The sequence below is a fragment of the Pipistrellus kuhlii genome, unplaced genomic scaffold, assembly GCF_014108245.1.
Source record: "Pipistrellus kuhlii isolate mPipKuh1 unplaced genomic scaffold, mPipKuh1.p scaffold_m20_p_2, whole genome shotgun sequence".
In the NCBI taxonomy this organism is placed as follows: Eukaryota; Metazoa; Chordata; class Mammalia; order Chiroptera; family Vespertilionidae; genus Pipistrellus; species Pipistrellus kuhlii.
In genome coordinates this window covers 140,795,688-140,805,395 of record NW_023425515.1, presented here as the reverse complement: position 1 = coordinate 140,805,395, position 9,708 = coordinate 140,795,688, and positions in this window count along the sequence as shown.

The following is a 9,708-nucleotide window of genomic DNA, read 5'->3' as shown; positions in this document are numbered from 1 at the left end:
AAAATGTCCAAAGTCCCTTGGGTCTCCTTACTGCTACTCCAACATTGTCCCCTACATTGTGCAAACTTCTGGAGATTAGAATCCTTAGGTAGTCTTTTGGTCAGTTTCCAAAACCTCTTGGTCCAGGATTGTGGAATGATGTTTGTATCAGCTCCAACACACCCCTCCTCCCCCCCCAAAAAGCCACTTTCAATATCAATTTATTTTTATCCTTTAGTGATGAAATTCAAGTGTTTGTTGTTGTTGTTGTTGTTTTTACTTGGGCACCTTTCCACCAACGTATTCCATTACATTTCTTAGTCTCTCTTCCAGATAGATATGGCTACATGAATAAATTCTAGCCAATATTGTGATAGTGGAAATATCATGTGAGACCCCTAAGAAGTCTCCTTTGCTGAGAGAGAATGCACTATTTTCCTTATCTCTCTCTGTAGTGTGAAATGCAAATGTCATGTTTGGTGATCACCTAGCCATTTCTGTAGTCTTAGATAATACTCTAATGAGAAAGCAGCAATAAAACAGAAATCTGGGTAAGTAATGAATATAGGTTCTCCACACCAAACCCAAACTACGTATCTCCTGACATCTTTTACATGCAACAAAAATGAATTCCCATCATGTTAAACCACTGCTTTGTGTGTGTCAGAGTGAGTGGTGAATTTCATGTAGCTGAACTAATATTACCTCATTCAGCAATGTGAATTTTTCCTAAAATTCTATGTATTCAAGTCAAAGACTCAGTTTCTGTCAGGAGATACCTTGTCTGTTCACTTTATATTTTGGAAGTTAAAATATTGTTTTTCCTTATGAAATTATTTTCAGTAATAGGCATTATGTTTTCGTTTATGTTATTTGAAAACTAAAATGTTGGCAAACATGAAATTCTGCAAACTTGTGTTTTTATATTTTACTGGAATGAAAAAAAGAAGAAGAAGAGAGAGAGAGAGAATCAATTTAGGTTACTTCCTATGTGTCAACCTTACCTGAGCAATGAAAAATTTGGACCATCCACTTGAATTAATTGAGATTCTAAGGGGAAAGGTCAGTAATTTTAAACAATGGTTTTATGTTCATGCATTTTTGCATACCTTTGCTATTAACATGATCTCAGTAATGCATAAAAATAATATATTTACTTTATGCAATATATAATATAAATGCCTGACTGTTTATTATTATTATTTATGTTAATGATATTGATTAAAATTAAAAGTCATACCATGAATTACAGATCAATGGCTTGTTAATTAGTGGCAGTTCAGAATGTAACAGTAAGTGAAACAAATATGGTGATGGTGGTTTAGATATTTGTTACTAGTCAATAAAAACCTTCAAATGTCATTAGAATGAGCAATTCAATTTGCTTTGAAAGCCAATTACGTTTTATATGTAAAAATATAACCTCTGACAAAATTTGAATCAAATAGTAGAGTTGTTGCTCCACATTGGTGATCCTAATAAATAGTAGAATCTATTTTCTTTATTTTGACCAATAGCCATTAAGTATATTTATATATGTATTATTTATATTATTTGCTAAAGAAAGCAAACATATATTATATAAATGCAACTTCTAAAAAGGAATTTCCATGGTCAAACTGTTCCACTCTATTATACAGTTTTGGCTTCCAGGGAAACACTAATAATTGCAGACTTAATGTAATGTTTACCTGGCTTATGTATTGATCTACTTAAACAATGTATCTTTTACTGAAGTATGTGTATATTTCCTCCCAAGAAATATAAGGAAATTGACAAAAAGTAAATTCAGAATCTTGACATTTTGACCTCTTTCAGATAGGATCATCTCATAACAATTTTTCCCTTTTATTTTAAATTATAAAAGCTATAGAAGTGTTCTATAAACATTGGCTTTATGTGTAAACCAGAGCCCCAGTGCACAAAATTGATGGTGTGGCCTTCAGGCTAGACTCCACCATCTCCAATCTGGGACCCCTCGAGAGATGTCCAACTTTCTATTTATGTCTGATTCCATTAGGATCAGGCCTACATGGGAAGTCAGACATACCTCTCACAATCCTAGGACTGCTGGCTCCCAACTGCTTGCCTTCCTGCCTTCCTGATTGACCCTAACAGCTTCTGCCTCCAGCCAGCTCACCCCCTGACCACTCCCCTGCCAGCCTGTTTGCCCCTAATTGCTTTCCCCTGCAAGCCTGGTCAACCCTAACTGCTGTCCCTTGCAGTCCTGGTTCCTCCCAACTGCCCTTCCCTGGAGGCCTGGTCACACCCAACTTCCCTCTTCTGCTGGTCTGGTCATCCCTAACTGCCATTCCCTGCAGGCTTTATTGCCCCCAACTTCCCTCCCTTGCAGGCCTGGTCCCTCCCAACTGCCCTCCCTGGCTGGCCATCATGTGGTGGCCATCTTTGACCACATGGGGCAGCCATCTTGTGTTGGAGTGATAGTAAATTTGCATATTACTCTTTTATTAGATAGGATAGAGGCCTGGTGCATGAGTGGGGTTCAGCTGATTTGCCCTGAAGGGTGTCCCAGATCAGGGTGGGGGTTCCCTTGGAGCATGGGGCACCCTGGGCGGGGGCCTGTGGTGATTTGCAGGCTGGCAACGCCCTTGGGTGACCCAAATGGAGGCCTTGGTACCTGGGATTTATTTATCTTCTATAATTGAAACTTTGTAGCCTTGAGTGGAGCCAAGCCTCCTGCTTGCTCCATGGCCGCAGCCATTTTTGTTGAGATTTATTTATCTTTTATAATTGAAACTTTGTAGCCTTGAGTGGAGGCCTTGGTGGGCCAGTGTAAGGAAAGCCCGGCTTCCTCCATTTCCCAGAAAACCCAAGCCTCCTGTTTGCTCCATGGCTGCAGCCATCTTGGTTGGGTTAATTTGCATACTTGCTCCTGATTGGCTAGTGGGCATGGCTTGTGGGTATAGTGGAATGATGGTTAATTTGCATATCACTTTTTTATTACATAGGATATACAATTAAACTTTTAAAAAACACCCCACAGGATTATGAGTACTTTACAATTGTGACAATATTACACATAACAGATCTCATTTATGATATATGTTTAAAATAAATTTATGTTACCTCTTTTTTAAAATTTATTTTATTGATTTTTTACAGAGAGGAAGAGAGAAAAATAGAGAGTTAGAAACATCGATGTGAGAGAATCATAGACCAGCTGCCTCTTGCACACCTCCTACTGGGGATGTGCCCGAAACCCAGGTACATGCCCTTGACTGGAATAAAATCCAAGACCTTTCAGTCCGCAGGCTGACACTCTATCCACTGAGCCAAACCAGTTTTGGTTATGTTACCTCTTTATATTTATTCATTATATACTTTAAATCTTTACCAATTTAACTTCCTATTGGATTACTCTCATTGAGAGGAAACTTGGTTCTATTAATATTTTGCATTATTCAATTCATGTTAAATGAAGAGTTTGAAATTAAACAATATGCCTTGGAGTTCTTATAACTCAAAATTAAATATATCTATAACTATGATATTTTTGTAAACTTTATGCTGTTTCAACATCCCATATTATTTAATTTTGTTATTTTAAATCTGATATATTTGTTTATTTGGCTACTGACATTTAATATAAAAATTCTCTCCCATGTAATTATAAAAGTTTTTAAAATGATTAATGCAAATCTGGCTAAGCTTTTGCAATATGTATTTTAGTATCTTTATGTTTATACCTGTAAAATCTTTTCTTATAACTGCAATTATGTAGGTGTCTCTTGTAGCTCTTGTTTTAGAAAGCATACCATAATATACTTAGTAAAGACTATAATGACTTCAATATATTATTTCTATTATCCTTATGATCAGTTCAACTGGTAAGCATTTCTTTAATCTTAGAATGACCATTGTATTTTTCTGGGGCCAAGAGAGCTAAGTGTTTCTAAATGTCTACAATTTTCATTATACAAAAGAATATCCTCTCAGGGGATTATAAAAGCTGTCATTTCATCTCAGGGTTCCTATGACTAAACTGCTTGAGGTTTGCTCCTACAATTTACGACATTACATGCACCCTCAAAGGAATTATTGACTTATAATATCCCTTGAGATATATTATTATTCTTTATGTTATCTGTGTTTATGTCTAAAAAGGATTTTGTAACTGGCACTTAATGGAAGAGCAGATTTGCAGTTATTGCTTCAACGATTTTTAGCAATTTCAACGACAACTCTATCTTCATAAAAATGCCTTTCTACAGCAACACACATAGTCAAAAGTCTACAAAATTTGCAAAGTTTTACATTTTAGTAGATACCCCAGGATGCTTTACTGCACCTTTCAAATTAATATGTCATAATTAAACATAGTCACTGGGTAATAATTTTAATAAAAAGTGTGCACTTTGAAATAATTTTTAAAAAAATTATGCTGACAAAAAATGTGTGTATTGTATGGAGAGATAAAATTTTTAGATTTTGTTTCTTCTCAAAATATTATCCCCATTTTGTTCCTAATGAATTCCAAATTCATGTAAGGGTGATATTAGTTATTTTTATTATTATTTTCACAGGAAAGTTAAGTACTCATTTTAGAGTTTGAAAGTAGAAAAATGTAAAAAAAAAACCATGGTTTCTTAATCTCAGCACTACTGATATTTTGACCCAGCTAATTCTTCATTGTGGGAGCTGTCCTATATATTGCAAGGAATTTGACAACATCCCTGGTCTCTGACTACTAGATTACAGTAATACATACCAATTATGATGACAAAATATATCTCCAGATATTACCAAACATCTGTGCTGATTTCTGTATTAGATGGTGATGTGACATTGAACAAGACAGATGTAGTCCTTGGAATAACCTTTTGAGGTACTTAATGAAAGTGAACATTTATTAATGGTGATACATTTAGCATTTCTTGCTTCTTTCTTATTCATAACAACACTTAGAATTTTGTTTGGGAACATTATTTGCAGCATTTTATAGTAGTTTTATACTTTGGGATTGACCTTCACCCTCCTTTTTCTAATAAAGCTTGAGATTTTTAATTAATGGTTAATGAAAAGGTGCACCCTCTCGCTTTCTGAATTTGGGCTAGAAATTGTGTGGTTGGTCAAAACACTGTTGATGACCATCTTCTGAAATCATGAAAGGCAGAGCAATGAAATGCAATTTAACCAGTCCTCAGTGACATCATTGGACCACTGAATCAGTCCAACTCTAAAATTAGCTCTATTTCTGCCAAAACTGGTTTGGCTCAGTAGATAGAGCATCAGTCTGCAGACTCAAGGGTCTCGGGTTTGATTCCAGTCAAGGGTGTGTATCTTGGTTGCGGGCACATCCCCAGTGAGGGGTGTGCAGAAGGCAGATGATCAGTTTTTCTAACTTTCTATCCCTCTCTCTTCCTCTCTGTAAAAAATCAATAAAATATATTAAAAAATAAAGTTAGCTCTACTTCTTAAATTTCCTATTAAACAAACCAACACATTCTCTCTTTTATTAAGCCCGGTTGATTTTCTAATACATTCTATATTAAGAGTTTAAGCTTAGAATTTTTTATTTTATTTAGAATGCAGAAGTATAAATAAGCAAATAATAATAATAATAATAATAATAATAATAAAGCTTTACAGTGACACAATTAGTGACTGGCTGACCTGAAATAAACATCCAGAAATATCTGACTATAATTTTTTTAGAATTAAGGATATGATTTCATTATAAGTACAAAATACTATAAAATTAAAAATGATATAATAATATCAGATTTTTACTCTAAGTTTAAGAAATGACTACACAATTTTTTTATGCTCTTTGTACAAAAACACAAATGAGTGGTAAGTGCCACAGTAATGAGTGCTATGAAAATATTTTGTAAAGCTATCTATCTGTTTAGAATTTGATATTTATACGTGGTGGTTTTATTTTTATTTTTATTGTGTTTCTTACAGAGTGGGAGAGAGAGGGATAGAGAATTAGAAACATCAATGAGAGAGAACCATTGATCAGTTGCCTCCTTCACACCCACTACTGGGGATGTGCCTGAAACCAAGGTACATGCCCTTGACCAGAATCGAACCTGGGATCCTTCAGTCCACAGGCCGATGCTCTGTCCACTGAGCCAAAGTGATTAGGGCAAAACACGGTGGGGTTTAATAAATTTGCTTTGTGTCTCACTCAGAATGCTATTGTTTTAACCTGCCTATAGTATATATTTTGAAAGACTACTAGCATTAAAAATAAGTGTTTTTTTAACTTTATAATAATATGTGATTAAGCAAAAAAAAGGATGCAAATAAATTATATAATAAATTCAATAACCTGACTCCTTTCTTTCCATCTCTTATATTTTTCCAACACTTTCCTATCCCACTTCACAGATACACAGATAGCAATAACAACTACACACACACACACACACACAACCCTAAAAAGATGTGATGAGGATGGTTGTGAAAGATGTTACATGATAACCCACTTGCAATTCAGAGGCTTGTTGGTCTGTGAGATTTTCAGATTCCTGGAAATTTCTCTGAAATATAACTTTGGGTTGATGTTTTCCCATTCAAAAGCTGAAACTTTTTTGAAGTGTGGACTTCAATCCCTTTTTTCAAAGCCCATTTTAGCACCACATTGGGTACACTTCTTCATTGGGTTTCTGAGCACTAAAACTTCCCTTTCCCGATGGCTCCTCACTTCCCACCATTCCACACTCTCACAAGGCTTACTGTGCCTTCTCTTCATTTTATTAAAACCTTCGGTGTTTCATCTAAGGCTCTTTCCTTCTTAACCTTGCTGTAGCAACCACTTAAATTTGATTTCTTCAGTATTCTGATACCCTGCCCTCATATTTCACCATATTGCTTGCTAAGTAACAATTTTGGAAAAGTCTACATGTCTACCAAAGGAAAACTCTTCTTTGTCACTGCTTTACTCACAAGCATGTCCAACACCAAATGTGTAGATTTTCCACTTGCAGCAGTTGTGACTGCCACTCCCTGGAGTTAACACAAACTCCTCATGTTAAGAGCTCAGTTTCACAAAATGTTTCCTTGCATTCTATATCAATTGCAAGCCCCCAATTGTCACCTATACTTCTGACCAACTGGCAATGAGTCAGGAGTTTCTGTGACTCACTCCTCCAGTTTGATCAGTTGCAGGATAACTCATTGAACTCAGGAAAACCATTTAGTTACTAGATTTCCAGAGGAGTTACTATCATAGATTATGACTCAGGAACAACCAGATGGAACAGGTCCATTGGACGAGGTATGGAGAAAGGGGCACACAGATCCCAGTCTGGGCACACCGACTCCTCACACTTTGATATGTTCAGCAACCCAAAAGTTCTCGGAATCTTTGTGGTCAGAGTTTTTTATGGTGGCTTCATTACACAAGCAATATTAATTAAGTCATTGGCCATTAGTGATAAATCCAGCGTTCCAGCCCCTCTCTCCTCCCGGGACATCATGGGATGGTGGTGAAAATTCTGAACCTTCAATCACCTGGTTGATTCCCCTTGGAAATCAGCCCTGCATCCTCAGGGGTTTTCCAAAAGTCACCTCATTAATATAAACTCAAGTGTGGTTGAAAGGGGCTTGTTACGAATAACAAAAGTTACTCTTTTACCTTTTCTGTTTCTCAGTTGCTTCAGGATGGATACAAAACAATACTATAGCGAATTATGCTCTTACCACTTAAGAAATTACTATGGTTTCAGGAGTTCTAGCCAGGAGCCAATGATGAAGATTGAAATATAAATATATTTCTTATTACATCACAATATCACATTACTGTTCCTCATTTCACCACTCTGTTTTAGATGTTCACTGTCCAAGCCCCTGGCTTTATCTTCCCCACTGAATTCCATCCCCTAAGATTAAGTTCATTCCTGTGCCTATGTCCTTTTTTCCCTCTTCAGACTTTTACCCTTTCTCAAATATATAGCCTGTCATTGTAATAAATTCATAACTAGTTGTTTGTTTATGCCCTGATCAGGGGAATATCTAACTACCTATATTATGAAATATTAGTATATGTTGAGATGATGTGGGAAAGTTACTCCTTATCTTGCTCAAGTGCTTATTAACTAAAGTCATTGAATAATTGCCAAAAACACCTTCGATAAATTTAATCACTTTAAGGCTATACTCAACAAGAAAGTTCATTTGTTGATCTATTTGCAGTGACACAGATAGAAGTTAAGTGGTGGTTCAAAGTGGTTGGACTAAATCATTAGTCTTAAAACTGTCCTTTTATTAAAACTGACATCCAGGGCCCTGCCTGGATGGCAGCAATTAGGACTAGAAGTTTTTTAATTCAGTTCCACTAATGCTCTAGGTCAAGAATATCTAAGCTTAGTGAAAGAATTGGCAGGTTTTTTTTGTGTGAAACTGGTAGATCTTGAGTCAGTGGATTTAGATTCAAAACTGGAGTTCTCTTCACATTAGCTATATGACTTTGGACTAAATAACTTCCTGTACCTCATTGTTCTCCTTTGATAAGTGAGAATTGTTACTTTTTCTTTCCAAGGTTATGGGTAACTGTAATGACTATCACTTGGTAGATTTGTAATTTCTACTATAGGTTCATTCAATTTCCTACCCACCCACTCTATTACAAATAAGATTGTAAAATCATGTTTCTTTTGCCATCAATGTTTTGTGTACTTCATGAGTATAACTCACTGAGTCTCTTAGAAAGCATTATCTTGCAAACTTTCTAATGCCCTGCAGTTTGCATTTTGGTTGATTTACTGATTTCATCTTAGTTTCTCCTTCAGTTCTATTATGAGAGAGTTAGCCCTACATTTCTGCCTAGTTATTGCCTTCTTTCACTAGAGGCCAATCCTATGTCTGGATTGCATGACACTAAAGTGGTTTGCTGTCATGATTCATGCAAGCTTATCTAAGCTAAAACTTGGTAGATTTATCATTATACACTGCCTGCCTTGCCATCCTCCTAAAATTGTAATTCTTGAATATCTGTTTGGGGCAGATTTTTCTACACACTATTGAAACTAGACATTTGAGCTCCTGGCCTAAAATAATGCCCAAATTTCCCACCTCCTTGTTTAGAACACTCAGTATGACTTATATGTGGAGTTATTCTAGCTAGGCCGGCAAACACAAACCCTTCCTTTATTATATATTTTCTTCAGCAGAAAGATTTTCAAAACTCAAAGTGACCACTAAATCACTGTTTACAACATTGCATTCATGTTCAAAATGCTTTCAATCTTATCATGCTGACTGTACTGAAAGTTATAAAAAAAAATGCAAAGCACAGGGAATCTGAGATATTAATGTGCCTCTCTGATACATTAATTTTTGTCTTATTGTTCTATAATTAGATAAGTTAGCAGGTAAATGCTTCAAATGTTCACAAGCTAAATTGTTACTCACCTATTCACCTCTCTTTAACTTACCTTCAATGAAAGTTTGATACTATAGATTGCTCATATATTTCTTTCACCCATTTGACAAAAATTGTATATTTACTTCAGATTGGAAACATAATAAAAGCTTATATTTTCCCAAAAACATCTCCAAACATCTTTGACTCCAGTAATAATATCTTGATTGTTTCTGAAACCATTTTTTGACTCTATAATATATCCTTGCCACTGCTCTGGAGATTTTTGAAAATGGTGCACTTGATCTAAACACTTTCAAAACAACTGAACAGTAAGTTTAGATTCAGAGCTGCAGAGCAACTATTTTGTGTCCATCTGCGCTTGCCATTTCACATCA